The sequence below is a fragment of the Epinephelus fuscoguttatus genome, linkage group LG24, assembly GCF_011397635.1.
Source record: "Epinephelus fuscoguttatus linkage group LG24, E.fuscoguttatus.final_Chr_v1".
Lineage (NCBI taxonomy): Eukaryota > Metazoa > Chordata > Actinopteri > Perciformes > Serranidae > Epinephelus > Epinephelus fuscoguttatus.
In genome coordinates, this window is record NC_064775.1 from 1,431,194 (window position 1) to 1,445,910 (window position 14,717).

Sequence of the window (14,717 nt, forward strand, 5' to 3'; positions counted from 1 at the left end):
ATCCTCAGAACACCTAGTTGTTAACAAGCAAAGACAGTGTGAGGTTCACCACTTTGTGAAAAACTGTGTGGATAAACAGTCCAACAGTTTAAGAACGTCTCTCAACGAACAACTGCAAAGAATTTTATCATGTCACGTCTACATCCCATAATATCATCAAAAGAATCTGGAGAAATCTTTGTCTGTGACCTCTGACCCCTCAGACTGCAATGCACTAAATACCAACATGACTGTATAAAGGATATTACTACATGGGCTCAGGAACACTTTGGAAAACCACTGTCAGTAAACACATCGCTGCACCATGCTCCGCCCACTTCTCTGGGCCCGAGCTCATCTGAGATGGACTGACACAAAGTGGTCTGACCAGACCATCATGGACGTCCTGTCCCCTGGGACTATACAGCTTGTGACCAGCTCAAAGTTTGAAGCCAGCATCTGTGATGGGATGGAGAGGTGCATCATGGGTAACTTCACATCTGTGATGGCTCCATGAATAGGCGCCTGAGGTCCTTGCTCCCGGGGCAAGTAAACAAAACAAGGGAGGTTTTTCACCTCTGCCATTATGAGTGTTCTTCAATACTGTAATACTACCTGGTATGGATGCCTGTCTGTCGCTTTGAAATCACAACTGCTCAACCAATTGAACACCTGCTGAAAGACTGTTGGTCAGCCACTTCTTAAACTGTATGATTCAACCTAGCGAAATAGCATATTAAGGCTGGCAAAAAACATTGTATCAAATGGCAGTCATGTTGTAAAGAAGGAATATGCCCTGTTACCATCACACAGAAGATATGCTATACCAAGAAAGTGAGACTTCAAAGATCTTTTGTCCACCAGTCAATTCTAAAGTTAAATCAAGATTCACACTTAAGGACAGAAGAGCATTAATGGAAACTCTTTTTGTGTCGTGTTTGCTTGTTTGTAATGTTTCTGTATGTTTCTTTTTCTCTTGTTTATGCAATGGGGCCTGCTGTGCTGTAAGACTAATTTGTGTGCAAGCAGACAAAGTTTATCGTATCGTAACGTATGTTATGAATGCTGAAAGGTACATACAGGTTTTGGAGCAACGTATGCTGCCATCCAGATGATGTCTTTCTCAGGGACATCCCGTCTTATTGCAGTGAGACAGTAAGACACATTGTGACGTGTTCCAACAGTGTGGCTTCATAGTGACAGAGTGCAGGTACCAGACTGACCTGCCTGCAGTCCACACCTGTTTCCCACTGAACATGTGTGGAACACGATGAAGCGTCGACCCCGGAGAGATGCATCATGGGACTGCTGAGACACTGATGTCTGATATCAAGCAAGAAAAGCTTAAAGAGTTAGTGTCCTCAGCTCCCAAACACTGACTGAGTGTTGGTCGAAGAAAAGTTTTACACAGTGTTCCCAACTTTTTTGGAATTAAGGCTGTCATTTTTACTGCACTACATTTATTTAATTACTTTGGTTCCTTTACAGATTCAGATTATTCACACAAAATATGATGAGCTAATAAATGATGATGTATGATTATAGATTAAAGTACGCAATTAAACTGATGCAACTGAAAAATAAGGCAAATAAAACTAGGTGTTAACTCAAACAGACCAAAGAGAATGAGGCAGTGGGGCAACACATATACTGGCCTATCTCACCAAACGAAACACAAATGGGAGAACCTACACAGACAATAAGTAAGACTAAAACAAAAGAAAGTTGCTGCATTTGACATTAAAGAAAGAAATCTGGTCAGATTCATCAACAGGCAGGCTAAAATAGCTGCAGACCCTGTGTTTAATGAAATAAAGGATGCTGAAGATAAGGGAAACCTTATGAAAACGTGAGAATGAATAAAGCATCTCGGCCAAAGAAGAGTACATTTTCCATAAGTGTAGCTCCAGCTGCAAATGAAAAGTCACCTGAAAAAAGTAAAATCTCCTCTAGTCACACCAGTGTTGCTTTCCAGGAGCCATGTCTGTACTGTGAGTAAAAAACATACACTGGCAGAGTGTCACAGAATCAGAATCCAACCTACAAAGTGTGGCCAGAGCCGCATCAGGGCTCAGAATTAGGTTTGGTTTGTTACTTTGAAGTTACTTCCATTATAAGGCTCACTTAAACCATCTAAAAGGCCACAGATGCCCCAAAATGATACAGGTGACGGTCAAATCATGGTCAAAGACAAAGGGCTTCCCCCAAGATTACAACCTTTATTGCACTAAGCAGCACATTTAAAATAAACCAAACTTAATTAATCTAAAGGGTTTAAAATACAAGCAGGAGCACTACAGGACGGCTGGGCGTATGTAGAAAAATAATTCAAATGGTCGGGAGCTGGGCCAGTTAGCTCGCGACCTCGCTCTTCTCCTCTCAAACGGACTTTCTTTGTCTTCCATTAGATATCAAAAACTCAAATACTCAGAGGTAAAAAAATCACTGGAGACACGTAGAATCAGATGCAACTGAGTTTAATGTGCTCGCAGGCAACAAACACATCACAACCCAATGAGTCAAGCTCGCAGGCAAGACTAAAGAACTGCGTTCAGAACCCTAGCTTATATGCTGGTGGAGATCCAGACGAGTCTTCACCTTTTTTGCTAATACTTCCTACTCGAACCCAATTCTATTGGTGGAGAGCTTCTTTGTGTCCAATTCTGATTGGGCCGTTTTTAATGGTGTGATGTAGCCTGGAATTTCCCAAAATTCCTTCCCTTAGGTTCGGTTCCATTCTCGCTCTATTTTTTTAAAAATATGTGCATTCTGGGGACTCTCTATACAGTCCACAATGCGTCTAGTTTCATGCAAGATGTGAATTCCAGGGACTTCTACACGGCCCACAGTGTTTCTAGTTTCATGCAAAATAAAACCTTGGAGTACAATATGTGAGCAAGTGTGTGCTAGTTACAGCACCTGAGTATGTGTTTCATCATTAAACAGGACATGGTGTGTTCTTTCAGTAAATGACCTTGACAGTATCTAATACAGATTCAAAGCTTTTATAATGCCTTGTACATGATTATATGGCTCTTTTTTGTTTCCCAATCACTTAGATATCTTAACTTTGTTACTTGATTTACTAAGCACAAACTTTTACACTACATTCCCCCCTTTGGGGCTATATAGTCCCATAACTATTGATTAAGATTAACTATTACCACACATGAATCATTTTCCAGTGATTATCAACAGCTCTAACTCATAGATCATATTTCATCAATCATCATATCGTCACACATCTCTTCATTAATGAATAACATACGACATGTGTCTTCTTATTAAGGAGTAGGCATAAATCACAGCTTGTTGTCCTGCACACAAATCACGTGTCAATGATATTATGACATCATCATACAAAATGCCATTGTTATTTCATCATGTTCATGTCAGTCCTTGTGGCTTGAATTGCTGGACCGCCACCTGCCCTCTCAGCATCTCGATCTCCTGTTGCAGTTCGTGGTGGTTGACCAGTTGTCGCTGTAGGTCATCCCTAGCCTGGGCTCAAATGGGGCTGGTCCTCTGACATGGCTGGGCGCTCTTGGTAGGCCAACCCTGGATTCTGCTGCTTTGGATACAGGGATCTCCCCATGCTGGCCATGCTCTGCACCAATCTGTGTGTTAGAAAGGACATTGTTTAGTTCAGTTCACTTCCTCCTTTTCCTCCTAATTGCCCGTGAGGATAGATAACCTATATAATGTTAATCAGTTGATTGTTAGTATGGGTTTGGTAACAGCAAGGTTTTTCCTGAATCTATTGCCAATTATGTGGTTATTTCCTACCCTGAATCGGCTCTCCCTCTATACAACCTCGTATTCCCCTTCATTGGCTCATATACGTTTATATTGTCAGTCATATTCTCACATACGTCCGTATTATCAATCGTGGTTTCATATAAATCGTTTCTTTTTTCTTTTGGGTGCATAGGATCTTATCCACGGTTTATCTAGTTTCCACAATTCGCCTTTCTTGGGGAGCTTTTTCTGCTGTTGTATCAGCATAATAAATTGTCCTGTGGCCGTTCTTATGGCCCGTCTTATCAGGATCTGTACTAGGGGAGGGACGCCGAGTCCAAATATTACTCCTATAGTCTGTAAGATTTTTCCAACAGAGAACTTTTCTAACCAATCAAGAATTGATGAGGTTTTTAGTGTTCCAATTGGAATGTAGTACTTGTTGGTCTCTGTCTACATATGTAAACTTGAGTCAGGTTACCATCTTCACCTGTTTCTGAGCTGCTGCTTTCTTCTCCTGCTCTCTTTCTGCCTCTGCTCTCTCTCCTCTCTGTTCTTTCTGCGCTTGGGCCTCATCATCAGCCCTGCAGCTACCAGGTGGCGACTCATGAGGTCCATCGTCAGCCACTGAGAATGGGGTGTTTTCCTCTGAGGTGCTCTCTGTTGACACCCTCTCTGGGTTGTTAGCTCTGCAGCAGTGGTTAAGATGGAACCAAACGTCCTTACCTTCAACTTTCAAGGCAGTTGGTGTGGCAAATATGACCTTGTATGGACCTTCTCTACGTGGCTGGTCCCACTTCCTTTCGAACACCTTGACGTACACCCACTCTCCAGGAAGTATGCATTGAAGGTCTTCTGGGATTTCGACCCTTCTGTCCTTGGTGGTGCCTTTCACCTGCTGGAAGATAGCCCTATGGATACGGGTTAAACTTCGTAAATAATCAAACATTTCGCCTGTAATTGTTCCAGGACGGTCCCTCATGGGGACCTCTTATAAGGTAGCGGCATGGGCCGCCCGTAAGCATTTCATGCGTGTTAGATGCGTGATTCTGCTAGCTTGTGAGTGCATTGATATTAGTGCAAGCGGTAAAGCATCCACACAGTTAAGTTTTATTTCCACTATCTGCTACTATTTTTGCTATTTTGTTTTCAGAATCCCATTTGCTCTTTCTACCACCCCCTGTAACTGAGGGTGGTAGACTGTGCCAAATGTGTGTTTTAGTCCCAAAGCTCTCTACTTCTTGCAGATCTCTGTTTTTGGAATGGGTTCCATTGTTGGTTCTGATTCTTTTGGGAAACTCATGCGTGGGAATGTATTGATTGATCAGAAATTTGATTACTGTCTTTGCATCCTCTCTCTCTCATACTGTGAGCTCCTCTGGAGAGGCTTTCTGCTGTTCTGCTATTAACATATTTACATCACAGGGCGGCAGGAGGTCATGCACTGTTCTCTGTTTGTAGCATTACATACTGCTGACTGTATCCTGCCTTTCTTTTGGCTGCCACATCTGCTGCGTCATTCCCTCTGGAGACAACTGTCCCTGCTTTGTCGTGACCCTTGCACTTAATCACTGCTACCTGTGCCGGCTTCATCAGAGCCTCCCGTAGTCTCCTCATGTCCTTCTCATGCTTAATGGGGTCTTTGCTGCTGTTAAAAGCCAGATCTGATCCGCTGTGTCATTTCCACATGGATCGCTCCTATGACATAGGCAGAGTCTGTGTAGATGTTCACTCTTTCCCTTCAGCCCATTCTAATGCTATAATCATTGCTTGGAGTTCAGCCAATTGAGATGATTCTTTTCCTGTTACACTTTGTGTAATCATTTCCTCAAACCCTGTCTCTGTCTGTCTTACCCTGCTGCTTTCAGTCCCTCCATTGGATGTCTAAAACAACATCCATCTGTGAATACTGTTTTTTTTTTTTTACACATATTGCCTAAATCTTTTGCATGCACTGTCAAGGATATGTGAGGGGAGGCTTCCTTCGTCCCCTCATACTACTACAATTGCTCTGAGGTCGGTTCAACAGCTGCAGCCACTCCCCCATTTCCCACCAATATGCAGGTGGATCCTATCTCCCACATTTTCCCTTCTATCTCATTATAAGATGCCTGTTGACATAGCTCGTTGCCAATCCTGTCATAATAAAGAGTTACATGGAGGGGATCGAGGAGGGTGTAGGGATTTAATGACTGAACCCAGGACGCCAAGACTGATAGAGAGTGCCAATGCCAGGCGCCTCCGTGGTTTCTGGCTCGAGAAGGCCCCAGTAGATACCAGCTCAATGTCCTTCAGCCTTGGGGGAGGTATCCGCTGATAAAAACATTTGCGAGGAGGAATGCACAGTTGTTAACGAGCAGTTCACAGTGTAGCCATTTGGGAAGGTCACTATCAGCCCGTCCGGGTGCAGAGTGTGGAAGCTCCACACTTCAGCAGCACATCTCTCCCCAGTAGATTCACAGGGCATGACAAAGAAGAAACATATCTGCGTGAAAATGTCTGTTCAGCCTGGAGTATGGTGGTAGTGAGCGGTTTGGTGAGCGGCAGATTTTGTGGTTGTCCCGAGAACCCAGTTAGTTCAACTGCTGAGGATGATATTTGGTGTTTAGACACAGGGAGATTCAAGGTGGCTCCACAAATAAAACACCCTCTACGTCTGACCCCTCTTGGGCCGCCACCCCCACCCCTGCCTCCGAATCCTCCTGTACCTCCTCTCGAGCCACTCCACTGGGGAGGGCGAGGATCAACCCACTCTGGGGTCGGAAATAGATCTGGAGTGTGTATGGGGAAGGGCGGAAGCTGCCGAACCATCTGATTAGTTAATTTTTCTCTGTTTTTTTTCCTTTTTTTTTTTTTTTGCATCGTTGGTTTTACGTCGTGCATCTTCCAATTGGAGTTTTAACAGCTGAACCCGTGCTGACTCTGTACTGTCCCTCTCTGCCTTTTTCTGATGGCATTGTATATGACTTCATTAATCCTGTAAGCTTCACTGCTCTCTCCTCCTATTTCAGGTGTTCTGTGAGTTATGTATAACCTCACCTCTTGACCTATCACTGGTGAAATTTATGTGTTTGCCTTATTACTCTCCCTATTTGTGTTATCTCTGGTCCACAATATTGTACCAGTGAAGTCAGCCTAATTCGATCTCACAATGTTGCAGCAGGGAGCCTGTGTACTTGATTTATTTAACAGCTTAGTTTGATTCTCTCTATCTGCTCACCCTTCGCTGTCTATGTAGCTTCTTTCCAACCCAAATGTGTTCATATTCCCCTGTATTCTATCGGGCCCTCAGTTAAACAGTGTTCTTCTCCCCAGATCTCGTCTTCAATGATTTCTCCCTCATCCATCTATTTTTAGATTCACTGTCACTCCCCTGTGCTCACCTCCCTACTGCAACAGGTTGATTTATTAATTTAATTTGTTTTCTGCTGGCTCTATTCCACCCAGCTCTGAACAGTTTGATCTCAACCTGCCTTTATTTACTTATTTTATTTATTATAAACCTATTCATATAAGCTATAATTACTTATTTTAAGCTGTACTTATCACTTATTTTATTTATCTTCAAAATTAAAATTAAAATAACAGATATATCTGTTTTATTCTCCTTAACAGCCAACCAGTTTGTATGGAGTTCACCCGAGCAACTGGTTCAATCAGTGAAACGTGGACTTTTCGTTGGTACCGTTAGCTTTCCAGTCCCCAGACAATTTGTTGACGCCGTCAGGTTGCCCTTGTCTGGTTTTGTTTCACTGAGACACTGTTAATAACTACCTCATATAACAACTTTAAAACAGATTTCACAAAACAAACACAGATGTTAGATTATGACAAAACATTTAAACCCCAATTTGTCTATTTTCTTGTAATGACCTTTAACCCAATGAAGATCAGACCCAAATGCCAAATTATAACAAAGCTCTGTTTTGTGTAAGCCTACTACCGTTGGCTGAGTTCCCAAGTCTGTGTTAGCTGCAGTCCTCACCTCCTCCTCTCGTACTCTCAGTCAAGTCAGTCTCCCAGTGATTTGTCAGTCTTTTTACAGCTGTATTTTTAACACCTTAACTGTATTTACAACACTATACTGTGTTTGCACGCCTAACTTCTAGATATATTATAATGTATGTACAACAAGCTTACAGCGCACAGTCAGATTTTTACAATTTTTACACTTTTTGATCGATCTGTTAACTTTTTTGACTTATTCTTGGTCTCTTTCTCTTTTTCTCTCTGGTTGCAACGTCTTAAGCTCTGTCCGTTCAGTCCCGTTTTGTCTACGGTGACTCCCCCTCCTTCTTGGCTGGGAGGTCACTTTTCTCAAAACAGCGGTATCCACAGAAACTTTTTCTTTTAAAACCTTTTATCTCTTAAGAGTAAACCGCCTATCACAGTCCTGGTGTCTCCCCTAACACACCCACTCAGGGTATGCTAGGCAAGCCAACAGCGGTATCCGCGGATTTACTACCAGCACTCCGCCCACGAGCCTGCCGGCTGGCATCAACACCCCGCCCCTACAGGCTAAAGGAAGTGTTGGCAAGTTTCGCAGCAGTAACCACGATGTGCTTTTGAGTACCTCTGACTCTTTTACCGGTTTCACTTCTTTATTCTCTCTGTTTTCTCAATACTTTAAATACTTTAACTATCTTATCTACTTTTGTTACTTATTTTCCTTTCATTCACACACACATTCACTCTTCCTTTTGCCTGCTTGGTTACTCTAGCTCACTCCCCCACGTTCCACACACACATACACACACTCACTCACTGCCGCATTCACTCTCCATGTTTATCTCTCTAACTTCCACACACACACACACACACACACTGTGTTGCACTAGATTCAGTTGTCTCCAGCAATATATCATCTATGTTCCAATGTTGTGTTATTAGTTAGTAATTTTTCATCACATTTTAGGTTCTTTAGGAGAGGAATTTGTCAAATACCTCCGACCCAGGCGGCTCCCAGCTGCACCTCAGACGCACCCGGTTTAGGCAGAAAAAGGCTCTGCTTACCTTATCTGGTGGCCACCTGTACGTCTGATGCGCAGCCAAGCACCCCCCGATCCCAGGATCCGACCTCCTCGTCCTCCTGGCTGGCTCGCCAAATAATGTAGAAAAATAATTCAAATGGTCGGGAGCTGGGCCAGTTAGCTCGCGACCTCGCTCTTCTCCTCTCAAACGGACTTTCTTTGTCTTCCATTAGATATCAAAAACTCAAATACTCAGAGGTAAAAAAAATCACTGGAGACACGTAGAATCAGATGCAACTGAGTTTAATGTGCTCGCAGGCAACAAACACATCACAACCCAATGAGTCAAGCTCGCAGGCAAGACTAAAGAACTGCGTTCAGAACCCTAGCTTATATGCTGGTGGAGATCCAGACGAGTCTTCACCTTTTTTGCTAATACTTCCTACTCGAACCCAATTCTATTGGTGGAGAGCTTCTTTGTGTCCAATTCTGATTGGGCCGTTTTTAATGGTGTGATGTAGCCTGGAATTTCCCAAAATTCCTTCCCTTAGGTTCGGTTCCATTCTCGCTCTATTTTTTTAAAAATATGTGCATTCTGGGGACTCTCTATACAGTCCACAATGCGTCTAGTTTCATGCAAGATGTGAATTCCAGGGACTTCTACACGGCCCACAGTGTTTCTAGTTTCATGCAAAATAAAACCTTGGAGTACAATATGTGAGCAAGTGTGTGCTAGTTACAGCACCTGAGTATGTGTTTCATCATTAAACAGGACATGGTGTGTTCTTTCAGTAAATGACCTTGACAGTATCTAATACAGATTCAAAGCTTTTATAATGCCTTGTACATGATTATATGGCTCTTTTTTGTTTCCCAATCACTTAGATATCTTACTAAGTGTTACTTGATTTACTAAGCACAAACTTTTACACTACACGTAGCTGTAGTCGGGGAGGGGAAAGTTAAATGGGGACAGAGTACTCACCACACTCCGTGCCCAACACATGCACACACACACAGCAAAATAACCAAACTACAAGGGAAAACTATCAAGTGTGAAGGACGTGCAAAATTACCACTACACGCACACACATTTAAGTAACGCAGGGTTACTCGTGGTCCCTAAAGTCTCCAAACGTAGATCAGGAGCCAGAGCCTTCAGCTATCAGGCTCCTCTCCTGTGGAATCATCTTCCTGTTACGGTCCGGGAGGCAGACACCGTCTCCACATTTAAGACTAGACTTAAGACTTTCCTCTTTGATAAAGCTTATAGTTAGGGCTGGCTCAGGCTTGCCCTGTACCAGCCCCTAGTTAGGCTGACTTAGGCCTAGTCTGCCGGAGGACCCCCCTATAATACACCGGGCACCCTCTCTCCTTCTCTCTCTCTCTCTCTCGTATCCTATTACTGCATCTTGCTAACTCGGCCATTGTGGATGTCACTAACTCGGCTTCTTCTTCTTCTTCTTCGGCTTCAGCGGTGCCTGGACAGCGTGACGTGTGTGGTTGTGCTGCTGCCGTGGTCCTGCCAGATGCCTCCTGCTGCTGCTGCCATCATTAGTCATTAGTCATACTTCTACTGTTATTATACACATATGACTTTTGTCACACATGTATACTGCCAGATATTAATACATACTTTCAACATATTGTACCACAGTAGCCAGAACTATAACTATAATATTATTATTATAAAATTGAAATTGAAATTGAAACTTTAGAGGGGGCGTGGCTCAGCACATCAATGGCATTTACTCCTTAACCGTTACACCAATCATCACAAAACTTATAGGACCTGTACACAAATGTACGTGAATCACACCCCGAAAGGTTTATTCAGATCGACCACAAGGGGGTGCTACACATGCAAAAACTTTTTTATCTCGTAAGCAGCTCGAGAGATTTCTACGAAATTCGGTTTGCATCAGTAAGGGTCACGTCTCAGTTGATGCATACATTTTGGAGATTATTGTGTAAATGGTGTGGCTTATTACAATAAATCTAAATTTCAAGACATTTCACATTCCATACTTCAATAAATCATAATAAATCACCAGTGTGTCCTACAGAGCTGAAATTTTTCAGCACATCCACTGAATTAAAACAAAACTTTGCCATGCTGCAGCTTGTAGTCCATTCAGGAGTCCGTCACGCTACATTTTTAAGAATATGGAATATGAATCTCTATCTTCAAAAGTCTACATTCAAATGTGAGCAAAATTGACACAGACATTCTTCCCATACTAGAAATCACATGTTTTAAATAGTGTTCAGATCAGTTTAACAGTTAGCCTGCACTGATATTCAACATGTTGTTGTAGTTTGTACTGTACGCACAACGTTTCTGTGTCGTCTTATTTTCAACCAAATGTCACCAAAATATTTGACAATATACCTGAAATCAGCAGAATGATGTGAGAACTGTTATTGATATCTATATATTTTGTTTTCAATGACCAATAAACTTTAGAGGAGGCGTGGCTTAGCTCAAAACCCCACAACCTTTGAGCCAATCATCACAACCCTCTCAAGTAATGCTGTCAGAGGTACCAGAAACACATCCTGAAAGTTTGGTTTAAATTGACCACTAGGGGGCAACACAAATGCACAAAAGAAAGAAATAAAAATGTCTGTGGGATAACATCAGACTAGAAATCGGAAACTGATTGTCACATTATCACAAAAGTTGCAGGGTATGTTGAATAATAATGATGAACCACATGTGTTAAATTATTTTGAAAAAGGGTTTGTTCACACATCATCAAACTCTGTGGGCTTTTTAACTCAGCCATTAAAACAGGTCCCCAAAATGTTCCTGCTGTTGACCAATCGGAAGCAACTGTGTTTCTTAAGAAGAGCGTGGCCCAGTAACGATTTGGATGTAAGTAAATGACTGTCTCTCTGATGATCATAAAACCTTTTCTTTATGTCTAATGCAGGCACGCTAAATTGTCAAAGATCTTGATCCTACCCAGCATTCAACTTTTAAAGGTCTGTGCTGGCTTGAACCTCAGAATTGCCGCTTTTCTCTATATTATGTCTTTGTTTTTGTGTGCTTTCTTTTCAATCAGTGTTTTTTAGGATCAAACTCGCTGTCTGTTTAATTTTGCACAAGAATGAACGAATCACAAACTACTGTGTTTAGAACCCCAAAATCATTCAATCTTTACCACTGATATGGTCATTTTGGGAATAATTATTCTTTTTAATTATCAATCAGAGCTCTCAAGTGATAGTTTAATATATTTTAAGCAACTGAATTAATTAGTTGGCTATCAATGTTCTTAATTTAATGTAAAATAAATTATGTTATTATTATTATTATATTATAATTAAAATTTAAATTAGATAAGTGGTTTTATTTATTTTTAATTTTAATTCGTATACTCTCTAACATGACTGTAATAAATGTAAATCAGACATACATAACTCAATGAAATAATGTGGTTACAGGCATTTGACTCTTTTATATCAAGTATTTTTTAGTATATTTACAGCTGTCCATTTTTACACTACTTCAGAATAGTACTGCTCTGCATCCAAATTAAAATAATTTTTCCCACAATGATAAATTCTGTCTGCTTGTTTTGCCACAATACAAAAATAATGAAGTCATGATCCCAACAGAACAATCTGATGTGGGAGAATTATCACATGGTGTCAACCACAAATATGAACACCATAAGAAATTAATCTACAGTACTTTCAGGACAAGAAATAAATATTAAACATAAAACAGCGATTACCTGATGAGCACAGTACCAGCACGCTGACGACCGGTTCACCACATTTCAATCTGCTTGTGTTTCTTTACAGATGTTCTGTCCACAATGTTGTTCTTAAAGAGTCTGAAAAACACCAAAGCAGAGACAGAATAATATGTCTTACGGTCTTCTTTGAACTAATCTAAGGTTATTAATGATCTGTGTTAGCCTATGATGTCTTCATACATGTATGCTCACGTACTCACAGTGTGAATGGAGAGGTTGGCGGAGACCAGTTGGAGTAACGTGTCCATGGAAGCATCAGCCATGTTCTTGTGACTCACAGGTACATTTATTACTGTGCGTTCTATCAGCCGGCTGCTGCTGGAGGCAGAGCAGGTACCGTCCAAGCACACGTTATGTTCACTTGTGTTTCAGTCTGCTCAGACCAGCTCGTCACGAGACACCTCAGACCTCTCCAAAATCACTACAGCAACAAAAAACAACTTATGTTTTGCTTTTGCTTCTTCAGTCAGTCAAAATCCTCTGGTCATCACCAGGTATGTGCACCGTATCATCTCTAATGAAGCACAGCTGAGTATCTGCAGTAATTATTTCAGTTTTCTCACCCTGCAGCATAACTGACCGTCCTCTACACACAGAGCATGTCACAGAGGAGAGCTCTAAGAATTATAAACTGATCACCATGAACCATATTATTCATGAACCTATGTGCTCTCAAATGTAGACATTTGGTGGACTGTAAAACTGCACAGTTAATGCACAGAGTAAAAGTAAGATGCTTCCAGAAGTCGTATCAAATCATAGCTCATCTTCAGTCTTGATTTTCCTGAAGGAATTTACAGAGAAAATAAATGAATGGCAGGATAAAGAGAGTACAGTGGAGATACGGTCTGTTTTCTGTACTGCAGTTTTATAGACACAGCCCTGATAGAATAGTCTGTTCTAAAGTTTGTCACATCATAAACACACTGACAGGAACTTGAGTCTCTCCTGAAATGCAAAAGCAACATCATCTGCCTTTGAAAGCATGTCTGGGGGAATCTATAATAAATGTGGGTGCCGTAAGCAGTAGAGTTGGTTGATTTACAGTTTTGCCGGTCAGGTGTACGAGCTTAAACAGGTTTGAATTCATGCAAACCAGCTGAACCCACATTTGTCATTATGGCACGTTCTGGCAAATTTCAAAGCAGCCTACATCATCAAACTGTGCTGACGGCGTAACAGAGCTGAATCCAACATGTATTGCATTAGTAATAAGCATTACCACAACCAGAGTAACACAAAATAATGTTTGTTCATAAAGAAATGAATGGAGACAACAGTGTCTGACGGGCTGTGAGCCAGTCACGGCAACGTGAAGGACATCATGGTGCACGCTGTGCTTGTTCACAAATACCCTCATGTGTCTTTGGGGGCGATGTGAGGACACATGGCAGAGTTAGTCTCTCAAGAAAACTAAAACTGCACCAATATGGCAACATTTTGGATTTGAAGCGATGAAAGAGGCGTCCTAACTGGCTGCAATTGATGCGCTGAGTCATTTAGAGCTGAACTTCCTCTGGAGGGCCTGTTTCTATTGATAGGCCACCTGTTGCTCGCTCTGAAAGCATCGCAGTGGACGAGGAACGGCTGATTCGTCAAGTTGAACCAAGGAGTTATTTTCATGATGCCTCCTTATTTCACTATAAAAAACAACATAGGTGGCAGCTGGCTTGGGGGAGTTCACTGTATTGTATGTCATTTCCAGTAAATATCACAATATAAAATGTGTTTTTTCTCTTTTAAAAAGTAATATTACAAACGTAGGAATGCTTTGATCTGGAGTGCACGACTGATAGGCCTATGAGGTTTGTTTACATGATGTGACAAATGATATGAGAGAGAGAGAGAGAGATGGGGACGTTTTTGGTCCGAGAGGCGAGGTGTCATAAAACGTTGCCATTTGTGCATTTTAGGCCTGATTTAGGAGCGGCTTTAAAATTTCAAAAATATCACCAAAAATAAGGTTTGTGACCAAATGTCATGCTATATGCATGAACACAGCCAAAGTTATCAAAAAATAAAAACTGAAAAGGACGTTTTCCGTCCGAGGGGGACCGGAGGGGTAATCGCTACACTGACCTTTGATCAAGAGGGTGATGTCCATCTTTGAACCTGGCCCAGGTGTGACTCCTGCTGCTGATGACCCTCCAAACAGGTCTGCGGCCCTGGAGACAGAAAGCTCCACAGCTGTCACAAAACACAAGAGAGACATAAAGACAGAGAAGACGCATTAGACAGAGAAAAGTCAAACTTAGAGCTGAAA

General features: G+C 41.8%; 1 long non-coding RNA gene across 1 annotated transcript in view; it reads right to left on the reverse strand.

The window, feature by feature from the left end:
• LOC125884869 (uncharacterized) overlaps positions 1 to 14,610 on the reverse strand; it is a 30,519-nt gene extending 15,909 nt beyond the window's left edge. Inside the window, exon 1 of the long non-coding RNA XR_007448767.1 lies at positions 14,534 to 14,610. This is a non-coding gene — a long non-coding RNA (uncharacterized LOC125884869). The remainder of the gene's footprint in view (positions 1 to 14,533) is intronic.
• Positions 14,611 to 14,717: the final 107 nt, after the last annotated feature.